The sequence below is a fragment of the Aphelocoma coerulescens genome, chromosome 2 (genome assembly GCF_041296385.1).
Source record: "Aphelocoma coerulescens isolate FSJ_1873_10779 chromosome 2, UR_Acoe_1.0, whole genome shotgun sequence".
Taxonomy (NCBI): domain Eukaryota; kingdom Metazoa; phylum Chordata; class Aves; order Passeriformes; family Corvidae; genus Aphelocoma; species Aphelocoma coerulescens.
Window position 1 is genome coordinate 157,505,210 of NC_091015.1, and position 19,717 is coordinate 157,524,926.

Genomic DNA, 19,717 nt, shown 5'->3' on the forward strand with positions numbered 1-19,717 from the left:
CTCTGCTTTCTGGAACTGTTGTATAAAAATATGTGGTCTGAGCTGTGCATAAAGATAATCCAGAAGCTGCAAATAGTCTCTCTAACCTATTCATCTATGTATAGTATGTGTAGGTTGAAGACGCACTTTAAAGAGAAGCTGTGCTTTGGACTCATTTTAGTGTCTCTTCAGTTTAAACCTAACAGGGACAGATTTCACCCGTTAAACCAAAATTGAATGACATTACATGACAGTTTCACACTTTGCAGCTTGGTTTACCAGCATTCAAAGGCCCTTTCCCTCTGAGGGCAGGAAATAGCATGTCACAGGAACAATCTCTTGGAAGTAAAGCAGTCTTTGTTTGTCAAAAGATGTCATACAGCGCACGAAGAGTAAAAGCAGTAAAGACTTATCTATGATGATTCTTTCATCCAAACTATAGTTTTTCTCTCAGACAGTGACCTATCTCCTTAAAAGCATGTAATGCTCAGGATCAGTCAACTGCCTTTAAATTGCCTGGTCCCTCTCTAATCACATCTGCTTGACTTGACTGAATACCCTGTAACCTGAAAATTACATCTATACTGCTAAGTGCATATTCTCATGGGAGTAAAACCTGGCTCCCACACCAGGTGGTGTGAATTGATTTTGGCTGCATTGCTGTGGGCAAATTTAGGAGCACATTGGCTGCGTCCACCCTACACAATACTTGGCCACAGATCTCTTCTATGCCCCTATGCCCCTCATCGTGTCTCTGTGATTTTAAAATACAATTATATTTTTGGGTGCAATTTATTCATTTCAGTGTTCAAAATTAATGACAAATACCTGCCTGATGAAATATCAGCAAGCTTTCCTTAAGGACAAACCCTACTGTAAAGGGAAGCTTTTAAGGTATTAATTTCTCCTTCCCTTTTCACTGGTGCTAGATTTTCTTTTTTTTTTTTTCCTTACTTGGAATTTCTCCAGAACTACCCATGTTTTTTCTAGGCTTTTATTTTATCTCCCTCCCTAAAGCAGAGGGAACCTAGAAATACAGCAACATAGTAATTCAGGAGGACTGGATAAGTTTGCGTTTGTGGACACCTTTGCATGACACAGGACAAAGAAGCTTTTCTCAGCTTGAGTCTGGATGCACCTTGACCATGTTTCCATGGTGCCGTGCCTGCCTAGCACTGTGTTAGGTGCAAAAAGGTATTTCCACACCCAGGCTGTTGTGTAGAGCCATGTGAAATTACTTATCCCTTAGGAATCCAATTGCTCAAGAATTTCTGTACCATTTTGCCTTTTTCAGGCAAAACTTACTGTTGAGGATGCAATGTGTTCTCTTGAATTATTACCACTGACAAAGATACACAAGAAAGGGACATCTTGGTGTGAGCTCTGACCGTCCAAGTAGAGTTAGCATGGAGAATTGTACAATATTTATAAAGTCAGCATGTTTGATCTGGAAATCATGAGAAGAAGCAAACACAGAATCCTGTCACACCATGTTTTTTCAAAACTAAGTCACAGTCCCTAGTGTAAAATATCCTGAAATATGTTAAAAATTCTTGTTATTAGTACTACAAAATGAGAAATGTAGTAAAATAGAAGAGTCTGCTCAAATCACCAGAAAGCAAGAGCACACCGCATCTTCCTTTGTAAATAAAGAAGTATTATGGGATTTTTATTTGTTTCTTGCAAAGGATTTTATTATTTCAGCTGTGATGTAAATCAGGACTACCTCTCCTTTTATCACCAGTTGTGCCTAGCTATGTCTAAAAAAAACGTTATTATATTTTACTGCTGTAGAGGATCTTAGAAAATGAATGGTCTTGGGAAAAATGTCAAGTGCAAAAATCTCCTTGTACAAATCTCAAGCAATAATAAAAATTAACAAAAGGACACCAAATTCTTCATGCCTGCTCCAGCAGTTCAGAGGCTTGCAGGAAATGGACAGCCCAAAGTGTATTAAAGTGTTGCTACTACTTTAAAAGAGGAAGATAAGTGAGCTTTCAGAAAGTCTTGAATTTACTGACCCTCTCTTCCAATTTGAGATAATTCATTAGCTTCAGAAAAGCCTTTCACCACTCTCTCAATAATTATTTTTTTTTACATAGTTGAGTTCTAAATTAGTATTCAGCTCTCTGAAGAAGACAGAGTGTTATAAACATTCTTTCTAATGGGTGGATCTGAAAATCACTTATCCTGATGGCTGTGATAGATCTGCAGGGAATTTTCTGTCATTCCTTTGGGGATCTTTTCTATAGGACCTTTCCAAACTTTTATCTTGCCAAGTGTTCTATGAGGCAACACTAATATAGCACCAGAATAGGTGGTCAGTGCTCTACCATAGCTAAAGGCTACCTTTTTGCTTTCAAAAGTATAAAGTATGTGGAGCTTTTTCTTTCCCTGAAGGCAATTTAGTGATACTCTGGGGATCCCCGGCTTGCCTGTATTCATAAAATGGGATCTATGATGACTAATATTTCCACATTTATGTGCTTCTAAGCTTTCTTAAATGACCATTAGTACTGAAAGAAAATTTCTGTTTCACTTCTTTGACATTTGGCCAGGAGATTACGTATTTCAGTTGGAGGTGGTGGAGTTCTAAATCTTTCTAATGACAAATGTGCCCTCCAGTTGTTGGAAGTTGTACCATAGCTATCCTCATTTGCTACAAAGCCACCATATATTTTGGCTATGGTATCCAAACTATTTGTTACCAGAATGTCATTACGGCTGTAAAGGTCCAGTGGAATTTGTTCACTCCAGATATACAAAAGCTGTGATCTGAGCTCTATTGCCTGCAGAAGGTTTTAACTGCCTGAAATGGTGCCTGATAAGAAGATGTGTGAAACAGATGCAAGAACCAGAGATGCCTTCCTTATCTCCATGCTGCTAGGCTAGGAAAGGTTGCTATGAAGTGGTTGGTTGCTGAAATAAGCAAGTTTTTAGGTGCAAATGAAAAGCCTGACAGAAGAATCCTACACTGGCTGGAACTCCATGGATCTGTTTTAGCTTCAGCCTGGTCTGCTCTCTAATGGCTATTCCTTATCCAGTTTTGGACACCATTATATGGCAATATGCTGGGATAGGTCTACAACTTTGTCAAGGATAAAAATAAGCTCATTTTGTCAAACTTCTATTCCTACCCTTTAAATTATGAATGTTTTCAACACTATTGCAAATTTGAGTTATTCCAGAATTGTATATTTGTAGTGGTTACAGTATATCCAAAGTAATTCACAAATCCTGCTGTAAATTTCTATCTCATTCAGTTTAGAGCAGTATTGCATCAAAATAGAGTAAAACCCTCAGGATTTGGCCTATGAATCATCACCTTTCCTTCTGTCTTCAAAAAATAGTTTTAGTTTCTTGGATATTCATCAGTGAAAAATATTTTTGTGACTATACCTGATTTTTGATCCTACTCTGCAATATCATTTGTATGTGCATGTGTCTATGACTGCTTTCATGAGTGTAATTAATACAACATTGAATATTAATGTTGTGGCTCAAGTGGGAAGATGGGTATAACCAACACCCATATACTTTTCTAGTGATACAATTCCTAAACTATGTTGTATTGAAAGGAGTTTGCACCTCCACCACAAGACCAATATAGACATATTTAAAGCTGTCAAGTCTATTTCAGCCTTCACTGAAGCTGACTGAAGAGAGCCCTGTGAAGGTTGAGTACTGCAATGGTAATAAAAAGTAAGAAAAGTCACTGCCACAGGAATGGTGGCACCCAGTGATAGTAAAGCAATAGTGAGAATGGGAAAGGGGTTTCTGACACTGGGAATGAACTCAGAGGTTGAGAAATTGTTTGACAAATGGAATGTGTGGGAGGAAGGCAGGAGAAAACCAGCATAAAACTAGAGAAACTGCTGTGAGTGTATCCCTGAGGAAAAACAGCAGGAAGAGCTTTTAGGGAATGTAACACACTGGAAAAATAGGTTTGGAAATTGTGGGTGAGTTGTGTGCTGTCATTTGTTTCTGCCTATTCAGAAGACAGAGCTTTGTTGTCCCTTGCAAAGAAACAAGGTTACATCAAAAAATCTAACTTGTTTCATAGCAGACTTCCCTTTAAAAGGAAATATTCCCACAAGTTCCTATTTACTTACTAACTGCTTTGGTCAAAGTGCTAACAATATTTAACTCTTAAGGAAACGTTCCAAAGTGACCTGGGGGAGACTCTTTTGATACTGCCCAGCAGCTTCCTCTGTGTGTGTGTGCTGGTAATTTTACTGCAATAAGCACTACCACTACAATTGCTCAGCTGCCACCTTTTGATAAATTAGGGTTGGGAGCTCGTGGGGATGTTTTAAAAGAGCAGTTCCTGCAGGTAACACTTTTCCATATTTCAAGCTTTTGTGGAATGTCTAAACTGCTTGTCAATGAGCACAAAGGATTTGCAATAAGGCTTACCTTAAATCACTTCTTTTTACATAGATATCGCTTTTGAGTAACCACATGCCTCTTATTTAATTCTGCAGTGATTCTCTAAAAAGAAAACTATGCTATTTGATTCACTCCAGTGGCACTTAAACAATACCGACTGGGCTTTATTCCCACTGCATAATATATGGACTAAGCAGGGCAAAGAAAAGCAGAGATTTTTATTTTGTCTAATTATGAACCTTCTCTAACAATATGAGGAGGATCAAAAGGTCAATTTGAATGTGAATGTTACTGAGTATATAGAAAGGACTTGAAAAACAAGTCATAAAGACTCATGACAGTCTAATCAATACAGTTAACAGAGCATTCAGAGCACTCTTAAGGAGGCAGCAGGAACTCAATCCAGCTGATGAGATAGAAATAGGTGTCCAAGGGCCAACTCAAGCCATATTTGTTAGCCCCTTAGGGCTTACTAAAATAACCAAAAACATGTCAAAGAGTTCTGGACACCTATGTTGGGCAACCAGGCTGAGACTCAGTTAAACTGCTGCATGTTGTTTTGTGAGGAGGACTTTAGTTTTGTTCTCCATCATTAAGTATTTCTTACTATTTGAGGTATCCAGTCTTGCCCTGCCTGGTCTTCATCTACAATTCTCAAAGAAGTCAGGTCTCCCATAGGTCTCTTGCCACATCTACCAGCCCCATGCAGACACCTCAGGCAGCTTAAGCATAACCTATAGCTTTATATCTCTGTGCCTGGCCAGCTGAATTGAACATCAGTATCAATATTTTAATTTCATCTGCATCTCACCTCACATATGTCAGCTCCTGATTACTCAGTGGCAGATGACATGCCAATGCCATCACTGACAATTTCCTATCACTGGATTCCTCCTTCCTGACACAGGGATTGCACAGGGGTTCTGGGGTGAAGGAAAAGACGGTCAGGTCAATGCACCTTGTGACATCCCTGAAAGAAGGCAAAGCAGTGAATAGTATCAGATGATGGCAGCTAAGGATTAAAATGGGCTCTCATTTAATTGTACATCTCTTCTACAAAAACAAAGTTATGATCTCTGATTTACTGGGGTGGCATTTAAACAATACTGATTGGGTTTTATTCCCAACACATGAATTAAGCATGGAAACATATTTTTTTGAATGCATTATGTATTATTTATTTATTTAAAAAATTCTTTTGATCTTCAAAACTTGAATAAGTTTAGGGTGTTATCTTGATGAAACGACATATATTAAGGCATAGTTCACTCCTATAATGACCATTACTGCTGAAAATGTGGGGCAAAACAATATAGGGCCAAGGCCAGGTCTAGATCCTCACTCCAGCTGTGCTGCAAGCTCCCACTGTCAGGTAAAACTGGCAGGAAAAGGAAGAGAAATGCACTGTAAGACTGCAGAGCTTCTACCCATGGGCCTTCCTATTAATTGTGTTGCAATTTTTTTCTACATTGTTGATTTAAAACACGCCTAACAGAAGAAATTGTGCTTTAAAAGTTAAGGCAGTAAATAATGGATGCATTAGTGGGAGAGCAACACTATAGAGGGTCAGTGTGCCATTTACTTCCTGCAGCCATTTAAAACAAAAGAAGCTCAGTCCTAGACAAAATAAGGGTAGAGAACATGACAGAAACCATTACAATTAGTATCACATCAGTCTGATGGTGTGTTTCATGCAGGAAACACATGATGAGGAAGAAAATGTGACATTTCAAACCACACCAAGAAATCTGGCTGAAATGAAGATGACTTTCTGGAGAGATATTACTGATGTGGAGACACGATTCTTTGAAGCTGATTTTTCCATTTGGCGTATTTATAGTTCAATCAAATATTCTTATTGATCTGAGAATGTGGTATTTTCCTTAGGAAAGGGATAATGAGTGTCTAGGTATCTAGTAAATCCTCCAGAGATTTGAGCTGCCTGGATGATGATTAAGGCTGACGCTGTTGGAACACTGACTGAGTTGCTCTGCCTGGCTGCCTACTGTGCCATGCCTTTAAAGATCAGGTTGTAGACCAATTAGTTAATTTTAATTGTGCTTATACTAATTTAAATTAGCCTATCAGATGTCAGAGAAGCTAAGAGAGCTTTTTTACTCTCATTCTAAAAATCAGTAGAATCAAAGAATGTCTCATGGAGAGTTTGTATTTGTTTCAGTGTTTTGGAAAAGATGCAAAGCATACATCTTCCTGGTCATAGTCAGAATTGAAATTAGACTTTATTAGAAAGAGTTCTTTAAAAGAAGCCAATTTTCTTGACTCACCGGTGATATTTTTCTTTTGTTAATTTTTTTATTCCATGGCAAATAAAGTAATTGGAATTGTGTATGTGATGTAAGAACTTACATCTCAGAGTCACAGAATCAACTAGGTTGGAAAAAACCTTTGAGATCATTGAGTCCAATCTATGGCCTAACACAACCTTGTCAACAAGACCATGGCACTGATTGCCACATGCAGTCTTTCCTTAAACACCTTCAGAGACAATGACTTCACCACCTCCCTGGGCAGCCCATTCCAGTGCCCAATCACCCTTTCAGTGAAGAACTTCTTCCTGATGTCCAACCTAAACCTCCCCTGGTGCAGCTGAAGACTGTGTCCTCTTGTCCTGTCACTGGTTGCATGGGAGATGAGACCGACCCCCACCTGGCTAAAACTTCCTTTCAGGGAGTTGCAGAGTGATAAGGTCCCCCATGAGCCTCCTTTTCTCCAGGCTAAAGACCCCCAAGCTCGCTCAGCTGCTCCTCATCAGACTTGTGCTCCAGACTCCTCACCAGCCTTGTTGCCCTTCTCTGGACAGGTTCCAGAAGCTCAAGAGGCTCCCTAAGGTACAGAGTCACCCCTCTGCCTCTCCTACCTCGCCTGTCTCTTCTGAACAGCTTGGAGCCATCCACTGGAGCACTCCAGTCACGTGAATCATGCCACCACTTTTCTGTGCTGGTGACTACATCACGGCTTTCCTGCTGTACCATGGCTCCCAGCTCCTCTTGTTTGCTACCCATGCTATGTTCATTTGTGCAACTCTACTACTCTTGTTTCTCTTTCACTCTTCCTAATACTCCCTAGCCTTTCCACTTCTTCCTTAAACTCTTCCACTAGGCAGAGCAGAACATTCACCTGCTCACACGGCACACAGGTGTCTTTTGCCCTCTTGTCCAGTACTAAGACGAGGCTCAGACACTGCCTGCAGCCACTGACCTGGACAGCTGTGTCCTTCTTGGGGGGTTCTTTTTTGATTAGCACACTCTTGCTGGCAGCAGCAGCAATGGCTTTTGACCATTTGTAAAACATTGCTGGATCTGTAGAAGTTGCAGGGAAAAAAACAACCCAAACCAACAAAAACCCCAAAATAGAGCACCACACTCACCTAACACACAGCCCACCACCAGCAGCCAAGAGTTTGGCTGTGTCCTTCCTGCTGTGCAAACTGCCCCTGCCATGGTTCTGTTTGTCTGCTCCTGTTCCTGCACTCCTGGAGCTGTCCAAATCTCCTGCCAATGGTCCTGGTACTGCCCCTTGCTTGCCTGATAAAAGCGAGTTTTGGCACACTAGAATGAGTGTGGCAATGACTTTTAGTGAAACTTTGGATCCCTATGAGGCTATCTTAGGCAAAGACATTAATCTTTGCAAATATGAAGTCCTCTGTCAAAGCCCCAACAGGGTATTTGGAAGATTCCCCTTCCTCCAATGTTTTGAGACTATATTCAGTGACTTGCAAGTCTGATGAAGTGAGGTTTCCATGCATTTGGACTGAAGTTCTCAGCTTCTGAGTACTCTTTCTGGGTCAGTTTATGCAGTTAGGTGAATTCTACCAGAAAGTCAGCAGACAGTCTGCTTTTTGTTGTAGGAAGATAGGTAGGTGTGAAACCAAGTTAACTTTGTTGCTGTAAAAAGACCTCCCAGAATCAAAATCTGTTTTCTTTAACATCTTAGTCTACTGGTTACTGGACATATTTTATCCTGTATTTTGAATATACTGCTTATCATTGGAAATCCCACAGTGCTGATGTCCTGTGGATGGAGAAAATCACACACACCTGCTGAATAACAAACCCCTGTAGGTGAGGGATATCTAGTTTTCATTCTGTCCTAACTCCATGGAATGCCATGAAGTTAAGCCAGCAACACTGTCCATGATGTTTAGCTCATTAACAGCAATCAAAGCAATGAAGTTTGCTTTGAGATACTTGGTTTATATTTTGTGATAAAATTTTGCAGTTTTCTCTACCCAGACTCTGGAACATAAATCACAGCTTGAACCAAAAAGTAGTCGGTGACGTTACAAATGTACAAATATATCTCTTCCTCTGTGAAGAGAAAAAAAATTGGTAGCAGTTTTTTTTTTTTTTTTTTTTTTTTTTTGCATACAAAGCCTCTGTTTATACTGACAAAAATTATTCTTCTCACTGATAACTAGGTAAATAAACTTTAAAAATATAATTCCCTGCCTGGGAAGAGATTCAGTTGCAAAATGCAGTAAATTAATTCACTTACATGGAGATATTCCATGAAGTGTGAAAAGCAGACCCATAGTGTGAAATGATGCACAGAGCTACTAGAGTATGTTTTGAAGACTGGTTTGTATCTGAACCTGACTCACAGGTAAGAGGTGTTTTAACTGTACCTTCAGATTACTACTTAAACTAGTAAGCAGAAAGTCTTTTGCTTGAGTACTGATAAATCTCACTAATGATAATTGTCTTGGTTTGAAAGACAGGTGTCTGCTAAGGAAGGCAGGAGCCCCTGTTGGAATGGTAGATGCGACCCCCCTTCCCTCCAAGTTATTATAATTTTGAAATCAAGGGGCTTTTAAGGCAAAGATGTGGGAAATAGGAATAACAGTTCTTTGCTATTATATATCTCTATGTGTGTAACCAGTCAAACAAACAGCAATAACCATGGCAGTAACAGCAAACACAAACCCAGTCCCAGCCTTCTCGGCTGTCGGGCCCTTTCCCCTCGGGTGCAGTTCCGCTCGCAGCCAGCAGGGGCGCTGGCGGCTCCCGGTGAGCAGGGCAGGTGCGATGGTTCCCCCGCGGCTGCAGGGGGCGCTCCGGAGCGAGCTCGGGGAGCACGCGGCACCGGTGCCCTGGGATCCCGGGGAAGGGATGGAACAAAGGCTTCACAAACCCCTGGGCAGCCGATCCCGGTGTCCGGCCGGACCCTCAGGAACAGCAGGCTGGAACGGCAGGCTGGAACAGCAGGCTGAAACGGCAGGGAGGAGCACAAATCCTGGGTGGCAGACAAGATGTATCCAAACGGGGAATACCCCCGGAGGTCTGGGCAGGCAGGGTGAGCATGGCTACAACGTAGCGAAGGCTTGAAGCAACGGCGGGGGCAGGGCAGCCACGACCCGGCTCCCAGCGGGGCAGGGAAGGCGGGCAGGAAATCCGGGGGTTTTTCAGAAAAGCAGCCGACGAAAAACAGCCTCCCTCTCTGGCGCTTGGGGACTGAACTGCCCACACACCCAGGTGAAACAAGAGTAGCCAGATGCGCCGCACCCCATAGCCACCTCTTTTGTTTTTCTTAAGTACCCAGCCATTTGTCCCCCTAGCAGCACGTATGGGGAAAATTCCTTTAACAGAAAAAAAAAAAAAACCAGGAGAGCTCCTAAACCCCCAACAATAATTTTATTTTCAGAAGACTTCTCTCTTGAAATTCAAAATAACAAGGGCCAAATCCATGAATACATTTAAGAAGCTGCAGTCCAGACGCATCTCCAAGATCACAGCAGCTGGAAGACACAAACTTTCAGGGTTCCACATGGACCTTGAGGAAGCCTGAAGACCATGGCCCCAACCCCAGGCTGCAGCACACTTTTACTCAGCATAGCCCAACCTAAGACTGTATTAAAATCCAGAACTGTTTTTATTTGCATGTATTTGTCAATAACCACTAGTGACAAAGAAAACCCAAGTGGAATTGTTTATGTCACACTCCTTTCACAGAAAGCATCAGTGACAGAAAAGTAAGAGGGTCATGTGCCAGCTACATCTCCTGAAAGCCCCGTAGTTATGGATGCTCTTCTGAGCCAGTGATACTGCTGTGTAAATTGTTTTGTGTCTGTTGCTGAAATGGGTTTACTTAAATTTTTCATTTATCCACATCTGTCTGTTTTAAAGCCTGTGCTAAACCTTTCACACTTACAGAACTGCTCTGACAGTAAGGTGGCTTAACTGAGTATGGACAGTATTTCACTAAATGGAATTGGTGAGATTCTAAGGAGGGAAGTTGCAGCAGCCTGAAATATAAATGCTTCAGGATGATGGTGATAATAAGGTATGACATAAGACATGCTCTGATACACTGGGAAATAGTGAGAAACAAGTTTATGACTCCAGAAGGTATTATTGAGGAGGGATCCAGTTCCCATATATCTTCTTGTCTATGTGAGCAGAATTATGTGAGGATGGAGTGAAGCCCAGTCTGAGCTCCTACCAGCATGAGTTGGCTATGGATACCTTCACTCAGAGCAAGGTCGAACATATTTAGAATACGGCAGCTCACAGAGAGGCAAGATGCCATTTGGGCCAACATCCTGGGAAATGGACCAAGGACCACATCTTGGTCAGAAGAGGGCTGTGGGTTACCAGCAAAGCAGACCACCAACAGCACCATGTCATCTCTATACCCTGCAGATCCTGGATGGCTGCTAAGCTCTGCAGATCTTCTGGAGCAAAAAACCTTTTGGGGCTTGTTGCCTAGTCTACAGAGCTAAAGCAACCTGGAAAAAAAGAGTAGACAGAGAGAAGTGAGTGCTTTGCTGAGCCCTGCATGAGATACCTTTAGGGGTTTAATTTGGATGCCAGCTGTATGTTAGGTTTTTAGCAGCTACGATTTTCAAAGAAACAAATTAAAGCTACAGCAAACTGGTCTGGGAGCCTTGTTTTCCCTCAAACCTTACTGTTGCTTTATTTATTTAGTCTTCTCTCTCTTTCCACCTATCATTTTGTCAGGTTTAATAGAGCCTGAAAATAAGACAACGGAAAACACTAGTGGCAAATCTGATCTATGTGTGATTAGCCCTTGGCTACATTACCTGCAAATTGAAATATATAAACAACATATAGATGTTACGTGAGTGTTCTGACCATAAATAGCTTCCGGTGCAGTAATGTAAAACAAAGCTGGAAACCACCATATGGTCACAGACACAGATAGAACTGTTTGAAAAATCCCTGCATTTTATAATACCATGCAGTGGGAAGAAAAGGCTTAAAGCAACGTTTGGAATATCAATATGACGAGCAAATTATAAACATTTTACATAGTTTGAATCAAAAATGTTGTTCCTCTAAGCCATTTTTCATATACTAATTTTGCATTCGTTTCATTGTGTAACATTAGTCAGAAAAGAAATCTTGATGTCTAAAAGTCTATTGATAAACAGTTCAGCTAAAAAAGAAATTATTCTCAGAAGCTTTTTCTTTAAAATATTCTGTTTATTTAGAATGGCTCTTACATTGTTAGCACAAACATAATGAAATAATGGGCCATTTAGTGGGCTAATGTATTTTTCACTTGCTTTTTGTCAACTTTTTTTAAAAAAATATCACTGCTGAGGGTGAAATAGTATAATAAGGTTAATGAGTAAAGAAATAACACAGAACTGCTTTTATCGTTCTTAGCATCTCTAAATCACAAAATGGGTGAAACAGATGCTTTGGAATGCAGCCGAGGAGTTGATCAGTAGAAGCTGATTATCTATTAATGAGAGGTTTTTAGTGGTGTACCCTGGTGTAAAAATCACTCGACTCCATTCAGGCAGTCATCAGTTGCAAATGCCATGTATATGAATCACTTGATTGATGTACAAAATTCAAAACAGATTTCCCCTGGTGCCCTGTGGGTTGTCATGCACTGATGATCTCCTATCTGTTTATGTTAATGAAACAGGATTCTTCAGTAAGTAAATATGTGTAGTATTTAATTAAACTCATTGCTGAGCTCTGTGTGAAAATGTAGCCCCATTGTTCAGAAGTACTCTTTGACTGCAGTTCTTTGTTTTCACCCCAGCTTTCCTTCCCAGTTGCCTCAGTTCCCTGTCTAAAGAGCAGCTGGGTTTGTCCCTTGCCAAAAGATGTTGTGAGCACCAGGATGTTGTGTTGCAGAAGGGCTGTGAACACAGACCCCGTTCCCAAAGATCTTGCACCACTTCTCACAAGAAAAAGGTGCCTTTGACTTCAAAAATGTCAGGAACAAACCCTCAGGTTCCCATCACCAGCTCCACAGTTGGCAGGATTGCAAACGGGTCTTCCAGAGAGTGAATTGTACTGGCATTCTGCAACTGGCTCTGCTGCTGATCCCCTTTGGGCTCTATGCAGTGACTGGGGAACTGCTTTTTTTATGCAGTTTGTTGCCACATTTAGGAGATAAAGGCTTTCCAAAGTGTTTTGAGACTGAATGGTTAAAACAGTTTTATGAAAAAATATATATACTAATAGAACAGGAGCAAAAGCTCCTGATTCCTACTTCAAGGCCCTATATGTGGGCAGGAAAATGCAAAAGACCCATGAAAAGAATAAAAATCAGGCTAAATGTTGAAGCCTGTAAAAATATCTCCCTCAGCTCAAAGATCTTATGACTCTTGCTAATAAGGAAGCAAATTTAATATTTATACTATTATTATTATTTCATCTCAATACATTTTGCCTTTTTTTTTTGTTTTCTTTTTGTGGTTTGTTTTCTTTTGCTTTTGTTTTTGTTCATTGCCATGATTATTTTTCTGAACAGAAATAGAGCAGTTGCAGATACGCTCTGCAGCACTCACAGTGAGTCCTGGCATGATTCATGGCTTTTTTTATCGAAGAGCTGCTTAATAGTTTACATTTATTAGTGGCTGCTTGCCCTTTACTGCGGCATGTGTTTGCAATTTAATGATGCCATGTATCAATAGTACATGCATGTTTGGTATTTTATTAGGCACCAGCAGTGCTCATGCATTTTATTTAGGTCATCCTATAATTCTCCTCATCTACTTGTGGGATTGTACATAAGGCAAGCTCAGTGTATCAGTTCCCTTCTTCATATTTCCAAGGCTCCAAAAGCTGCAAAATCCATATCTAGTTCAGATTTCTCTTCTTACCTGGTAAGATATCAGGGATCTTTCCTGGGCTGATAGAGTTAGGAATACTTTGCTGAATATGATCTTTTGTGTTATGGAATCATTAATCTACTGAGAAAGAAATTTAAATGGAATACTGGATTCTGCTTTATCTGTTTTATCTGTTTTTTTTCTGAGGTTCGATACAAGAGGAGGGTTTGGAATCCAATTGACTAAAGTTATTGTTATATTCATGAAGAGCTGCTCTTTCTGCCACAGTCTCACTAACACATAAATGAGTATTTCAGAATTCCTACATGATCATGTGGGTTTTTTTGTTTGTTTGTTTGTTTGTTTTTTTTAACAACAAAAAAGATTTTCGGCGTCATTCCAGATCAGTGATACACAGCACATGACCAAGGGAAGCAGAAAAGCCACCTCCAGCCATGGCTGTGTCTACACTCTGTCAATATGTATGAGAATGATGGCTTGCTTTGTTCCTACAGACAGCAGACCTTTCCCCTAAATGAATAAACATGCTACCAACAGGTCCTTCTTTTGTGCTGAAAAAGTTCTGCTTTCACAGAAGTGGAGGAAAACATCTCCAAAGGATATATATTCTTTCTGGAAGTAGAGTAAAAGCCCCAAATTTAAGATTGGCATCACTTGTTGAGTTACTGCCTACCATCAGTTTTGTGGGAACTTTGTAATCTGCTCAGAGATTGCTGAGCAGAGCTGGAGAAAATGTGTGGAATATTACTTGCAAAATAGTCTTCAAATTAAATTCCCCAAATTGCCTTTTGCTGTGTTTTTTTAATCACCTACTGGTCTTGTTTACAAACCTACATGCAAATGGCATATCAAAACATGGTTATTTATGAAGAAAACAAATCATCCAAACCTACAAGTTCTTTCATATAAAATGGAATATTTTTTACATATTGGCTGCATTCTCTATTTCCAGGCCCTGAGTCTCATGAGCTGTCATGAGACTGGCTTAGATATTATAAGGCTGTGGTGATATTTTGTTTGAAAGATCACAGAGTTAGTGTTTTTTAGTGTTCATTTATCCGGTTTCAGTGCTCTCTACTATTCACAATTCTAAGCTTTAATTGCACCTGTGTGCATTGCAGAAAGAGAGACTCTCCTGGCCCTTTGGCTCCTGAGAGTCAAAATGCTCAAGGTACCAAAAATAGTGTGTTCTTAATGAGGAAATCATTAAATTTGGCAATTTCTGAAACCTCGCGAGGTCAATAGTAAAACCACCACCGACTTTTTTATGCAGCCCAGATTTTGCTCCATGTGCAAACAAATATTTAATCAAATTCTGTATTGCTGTAAATATATAGCAAAATGAGAACAGCTGTGAGTACATCTATAATTGTTTTTGGTACTGGATGGCCACATTCTGCGTCCAAGTCTGACATCTATTTCTTCAAAGTTCTTGTGTAACATCTAAGGCATGAAAAAGCTGAAATCATGCTTTTTTGTTTTTCCTAACTCAGTCCTACATAGATTTACAGTCTAGATGATTTTCCACTAAGATTCTTGAGTATAAGACATGAACAGAGAGATAATAGTCTCATTTTCTGGGTTGGGCCTTAAACAAAGGATAACAGCAGAGGCACACTAAATAGTCATGCAACCATTATGGTGTTTAAAAGCTTTGATTTAAATTCAGCCTCCAAACATAGTCTTTCTATGTTACTCTTATGACAACCTTTCAGTTGAGTGCCCCAGCCAGGGGAAAGGTATTCCCAGGTGGTCTCTCATCTCAAAAGTATTTCTCATCTAACTAGTTTAATCATCATAGCATATGGCACAGGATTATGAACCACTGTGGGAATGATGATTTTTCTAGTGGAAAAAACCCCCACACCTGTGGTAATGTTGGGCAAGTGGGACCAGTCCTTAGCAAACCCATCACCTTGAGAAACTGATTTTTTAATTTTTTTTCTGTTTTATCTGAGGGGTTTTGCTTGAACCTTTTGGTTAATATTACACAAAGCTAAAATGAATTTACTTTGTCTTATGAGGAATAAAAACTTTTGTTGCAGTAAAGAGACAATTTGTTGCAAATGAATAAGAGGGATTTATCCATGTCCTCAACAGGATCCTGCTTTTATGACAGTGAAAAGTCTTCGGTACCATTTCCTTCATCATTGCCTGTAATGGGGATAGGGAAATTTGAGGCAGATATTAAAAATGCTGGGTCCTCTATGGGTAAACGCAATATCACTGGGAAAAGAGAGTAATTCAGAACAAACTCCTCAATTTCTTACAAGTTGCCCTAAGTCAATATAGTAACCAAAGGTAATTTTCCATGAGTGCAAGAGTAGAATCATGAAAAAATTGACTGCATCTTGATGTGCTTATATATTATAGGACCCTGGTTTTCTAACAGGTCAAAGTATGTAGGAAAGTGAAATTAAATTACAACCCCATAGATGTGTCCTTGTTTGACAGGGTGTCGCCAGTCAGGGGATGGGATCAAATTCTATTGTTCAGGATGTATTTATTAGAATTTTGTATATATAAGCATAAAAGCATATATACACTCTGAAATACTGTTTGTTTAGGCTGGCCTTGAAGAACTATTTTGTGTCTCTTTGATTTGGAGTAACATGAGTCACACATACAGAAGGAAAGGGCAACTTGTGTGCCTTTAATCTCTATTATCATAAGGGTAAAAGGGTTATTTGCAAGAATTGCATTTGTTGAAAGAGGGAGAGCGGGAGGAGACTGGTTTAGACCAGCAGAGATGTTCCTGTGCAGTGTGGTCTGTGGCTTAAAGAGTTTGTATCATAAATAACTGAATAATTAAACCCTGCCTCTAGCATTTAAGGTCAGGAACACAGGGATTGACAACTGTCATAGGTGTCCTAGGTATCCCCAGGACATGACTTTGGGTCTTTGGAATGCCTGTCTAGCAGCTGCACCACATAAATGACGAAGAGGAGGACTCCCATGCTCTGATATCAGGAAGGAGAGAGATGAGCTGGCCCAGCTCTGTTAAGTGCTGCAGGAAACTTGGGAGGCTCCTGATGGCTCACAGGATCATGCCCACAGACAGGTGGAAAGACAGCACAAGATTAAACATCAAAGACTAAATTGCGTTACTTTTCCTTATCAGGAATATAATACAATTGCTTTGGATTTTTACATTTTTAAGGCAGTTGTGAAGCTTTAGAAGGAGAATCTGAGATTATGGCCTGCTGAAATATTTTATGTTAATTGAAAGAATCATTACTCTAAATTTGCAGTCCTCACTGAATCATTCTCCTAGACCTTCCATAAAAGGTGTGTCACAATAATCTTAATTTTTTAGTCTTTATTTCTTTGAGTGGTTTTTCATCTGATAGAGAAGCCACAGCTTTTTTTAAGAGCACCATGAGAGAAATTATGTCTTTCAGACTGTCTGCCTTAGAGGGCAGTCCCAAGGCACCAAGGAAAAGAGAGATGCTTTAACTGGTGCTGGCGGCTAAGGTGCAGCCTGCATCTGTCTTTACAGGGAACAGATCATTAGGTTTGTGAGTCAAGGCAGGGTCTGGGAGCGTGGATATGTGCACAACTGAGAGCAAGGGACTGGAACGTGCACAGAATATTTCATATCCCCCACATAACCGCCAGCTTCCAAGCTTCCTCTTGTGTATCGTAGAAACTGTATCAAAAGAAATATTCTCCACCTAGGTCTCTGGTGTACTGACCCGTCCCCTCTGTGATGTTGCAGCTATTCCTGACCAAGACAATAGAAGTGAAAAGAAATCTAATTACTTTTTTTTTTAACTCAAAATGTATTGAAATTGTCAGAATTGGAGGAATGTTCTGATAAAACAGCTTCTTCTAATCATTCTGTTGAAACCAAAACTATTTTGTTGGGAAAGGTCAGAACAATTTTAGAAAAGTTCTCCCAGATGATTTCAATCTTAATTTGTTTTTCTGTATGATGTTCCAATTTGAAGAATGCAAATACTTTCTTTCCAAAAATTAAATTAACTCTAATAATTAGCAACATAAACAAAAAGTAGTCAAGGGGAAACCAAATGTTTGAACTAAACCCAAGAAAAATATTTTGGGACAAGTAGGTGTTTAGTTTATTTTAAATTTTGATCTGTGTAGTAATTTGGAGAGATTAGCACGCACAAAAAGAACTTGAAACACAGGAAAAGTCTTTTTGGTCCAAATGAATGTGTTTCTGAATATTTCTTGCCTAGATTTTTATTTTGCAGGGGTTCCTCTAAAACCATTCTGATTAAAATGCAAATGGTACACAACTTGGATGCATTTCTCACTTTTTTACCTGTATTTAGTCTTTGTGACTCTTTTAGCTGATTTGCTAGTATCTTTCTTCATATTCAGTATGATCACATCAACCAGGAAATTGTCTGACAGTGTCAAACTCAGTTTTAATACAGACTCCTTTTCAGGACAGGCAGCTGGAATGTACATGGTGCAAGTCCAGATTTCCCCAAACATTGCTTAGCAGCTTTCAGCGATGCCAGACTCTTTTGAGGCTGAGCCATAGTAAGCTAAATATTGGCTTGGCAGTGATGCAGTAACAGGAGACTGTAGAAGTTACGGATCCTTTTACTCAATGTACTCGTATTATATGTTGTGAAGTGCTGAGAATCAATCTCCAAGGAAATGCCAAGCTAGGATATTTGTATAGAAATACCTTTTCAGGGATGTTGGGCTGTAACCTTGATTCCTTTGATTGCCCACACAGAGCTGCGCTCTGTTAGGTACATGTTTCATGAACTGGCTCGGATTTTTTTTGGGAACTTTCCTATGGCCTACTTCTCTGCAAGGCTCAGAGACACAGACAGGGTAAAATCAATTTCAATTAATGTTGGGTGTGAGGTGTAGGTGTTTGCATTAGAGCTAATCACTGGGTAGATTTTGTAATCAATGCAGAGAAATGGGTTCCTCTAGTGCATGATCCATCTTATCCCAAGATAAATACACAGAATAGACTAATTGCACCTTGCAGACACCTATTTCTCCTGACTGACTGTAGGAAGAGGTTAGATGGCAAGATGCTCTAAAAGTAGAAGTGGGTATTGCTGAAGGAGTCTTCCAGCACTGCAGTGAAGACAGGTTTTCTCCTCATCTGGCTTTGGCAGCACTCCAGATGCAGATTCATGCCTCACATTTGACGGTGCAGCATGAAGGGAGGTTTTCACAAAAGTCTTGCAGCAGGACTTATCACAGTGCAGTATTTCCAGGAGAAGTTGTAGTACATTTCCCTGGCCAGAGTGGAGTGTGGACTGGCCACTGTGCAGGTGGACTAGGCTATAAGCCTAATCTGAATACAGTACTATTAGGGCTTTGGATTTTAAGACAATGATATTAATACCTGTCATGGGTTAGCAAGCATAGTCCTGGAAGTGACGTTCTTGCAAAGAGGTGCTTACAGCTTCCTCTGTGACCTGACAGAACCTATCAGCTGGCTAGTTTGAATATGGACAATTTTTTAGGCCGCTTAAAATTTTGACTGCCTCTGTGGTCCACATTTAAGACTGGACAAAGCCCGGGGGAGCTCTGTCTCGTTTCCGGTGCTGGGACAGGTAGCTGCAGGGCCTGAATGGGGCGCGGCGGGCCCAGGCCAGGCCCTGTTTGGGCCACAGCCATCCTGGAGCCGATGGGCCCTGTTCCACCCATGGTCCCCCCAGCCCTGCTACGTGCAGAGGGAGCAGTCTGGTTTCTCCCCCCCCCACCCCCCCCCCCAGTGCGGCCAAGGATGAAGATTCAGCTGAAGCTGCCCACTGCCCGGCAAAGATCATGTGACCAACAGCGATAAGCGAAATTCCAGCTGCAATGCCCGGGTGAGATTAAGCCTTTTAGTGCTGTGAAGAGCTGAAAACCTGAGGGAGGAGAAAGAGGAGATGCTTAAACCTGAAAATCTGTTGTAAAGCTATGGTGGCGATGGACTATGATATATCAGAGTACCCGTTGTAATTTCATGAAAGCATGGGGGTGGAGCGTTCAACTTGTACTTGTGAGCAAAAGCACCTCTGCTGAAACAAGCAAATGCTGAAGCAGCTGTGGTTTGAAGAGAAATTTGAACAGGGAGAGATGGAAGTGATGAGGACTCTTGCTCCAATTGGAAGGAGAAGACCTCTGTTCCTAGAGATACTCCCAGAGATGGTCTTAGAGATGAAGATGCTTTTTTCTCCCAGGAAAAGAGGAGGGCCCATTCTTAGAGATGAAATGCTCCCAGATACGGGTGAAAAGAACTTTTGCTTCTGAATGGCTCAACCTTAAAATTGAGATTGGACCCTCAAA